Source organism: Anguilla rostrata, unplaced genomic scaffold (assembly GCF_018555375.3).
Source record: "Anguilla rostrata isolate EN2019 unplaced genomic scaffold, ASM1855537v3 scaf0396, whole genome shotgun sequence".
In the NCBI taxonomy this organism is placed as follows: domain Eukaryota; kingdom Metazoa; phylum Chordata; class Actinopteri; order Anguilliformes; family Anguillidae; genus Anguilla; species Anguilla rostrata.
In genome coordinates this window covers 7359-9363 of record NW_026985918.1, presented here as the reverse complement: position 1 = coordinate 9363, position 2005 = coordinate 7359, and the positions used below count along the sequence as shown (strand labels likewise).

Genomic DNA, 2005 nt, shown 5'->3' with positions numbered 1-2005 from the left:
TAGAGATTTACCTGTGGATCTGTTAGGGAGTTACAGCTGTGCTGTAGAGATTACTGTGGGATCTGTTAGGGAGCTATCAGCTGTGCTGTAGAGATTTACCTGTGGGATCTGTTAGGAGTCTCAGCTGTGCTGTAGAGATTTACCTGTGGGATCTGTTAGGAAGTTACAGCTGTGCTGTAGAGATTTACCAGTGGGATCTGTGAGGAAGTTACAGCTGTGCTGTAGAGATTTACCTGTGGGATCTGTTAGGAAGTTACAGCTGTGCTGTAGAGATTTACCTGTGGGATCTGTTAGGAAGTCTCAGCTGTGCTGTAGAGATTTACCTGTGGGATTTGTTAGGGAGTTACAGCTGTGCTGTAGAGATTTACCTGTGGGATCTGTTAGGGATCCTCAGCTGTGCTGTAGAGATATACCAGTGGGATCTGTTAGGGAGCTACAGCTGTCCTGTATAGGACGACATGGGGGTTCTAATCGGGAAGAACAGATGTGGTATACAGATTTATATTTTGATTCTGTTTGGGTTATTGCAGATGTGCTGTCCATATTTAAATGGTTCTGACAGGAATTACAGATGTGTTGTCAGCATTCAGATTTGTGTCCACAGTGTGTTTCAGTTCCCTCTTGCTGTGCTCAAACTGAGCTGAGGTTTTTGTACGGGGGTGTACATCATCTGTATCACTGTGTTATTCGGCCAAGGCACCAAGCTGATTGTCGCTGGTAAGTCTCTTTTCATTTCATTGCAAACTTTTTTAAATATGCAGTTTTCCATGACATTGTGTTGTTCTGTCTGACATAAATTTTTGGATTTTAAATAAGGCTTAAACTTTTTTCAAATGTAGCGTTGTTTACATCTCTTTCAATTCAATGCTGAGATACAAATCCCATGCTTCATGTCTGAATTTTTTTTTTCTCTGCTGGTTTAAATTTATTTAAAAAATCATATTCAAAAAATAGTCCTTTTGCTTCGTTTGGAATCCTGGTATTGTTTTTTGCTAAATTATTTTTGAGAAAAATGTAATATTCTGTAATATTTTACTGAGAAATTTTATGTAAAACTGACATGTTTTATTTGCTTTAATACAGGGCAAGTAATTGTCCTTTAACTCAATAATATATGCCCCTTTAATGAACTTCCCATTTTTCATCGTAACACCTAAATTATTTATTGATTATGCGTTGAACACAAAGCCATTAAGCCCCAAAATGTAAAATCACCGACAGATTTATTTGAAATATTAATATTTATATTGTCAGTCAAAATTTGGTGCAAATGACGTGATAGGCATGACAGTAATAGAAAACATCGTTCAGTCGATTTTTCACTCAGTTTAAAAGCGGTGGAAATAAAAAAAATCTCTGGAATGTTACACGACAAAGGTTGTTTGGTTCTGTAAGCGTTTGTTCGAATAGCACTTACATTTCTACATAATGTGCGATACATATATTTGCTGGTCAAAATATGAGCACCCTTTCCATGAGCCCGATATCTCATCATTTCTCTTTTTCAGATTCTTCTCTTGCTGCGCCTACCCTCTCTCTCCTGCCTCCATCCAGCGAGGAGCTGAAGACAAATAAAGCCACGGTGGTGTGCCTGGCGCAGATGTCTGTTGGGTTCGCTGATGTCAGCTGGACATCCGGCGGGAAATCAGTTACTGGCGGGGTTTTTACCGGCACCGCCGAACAGAAACCCGACAAAACCTTCGGTTTAAGCAGCTTCTTAACCATCACGCCCTCTGAGTGGATTACCGACCGAGTCTTTACCTGTAAAGTATCTGTCGGGTCTAAAACCTCAGAGAAAAGTATCAAAAAGTCTGACTGCAGTGAGTAAATTATGGCTGTTGTATGACTCATTTTTACTCTTATTTCATTTTGATTAGCATGGTTTTCCATCTGTAATAGTTTAGCAACCCATTATCAGTAAATTGATTTCTGGCAATACCTTACGACTTTTTCAGGAATAAACTTTCAAGTTTAGCATTATTTTTTGCTCTTAAACCTAGAAAGT

General features: G+C 38.9%; 1 long non-coding RNA gene across 1 annotated transcript; it reads left to right on the top strand.

The window, feature by feature from the left end:
- The first annotated feature begins 82 nt into the window (after positions 1–82).
- On the top strand, positions 83–1690 carry LOC135246490 (uncharacterized). The gene is made up of 2 exons (XR_010327717.1): positions 83–717; positions 1509–1690. It is a non-coding gene; the product is annotated as an uncharacterized LOC135246490 (long non-coding RNA).
- The last annotated feature ends 315 nt before the right edge of the window (positions 1691–2005 follow it).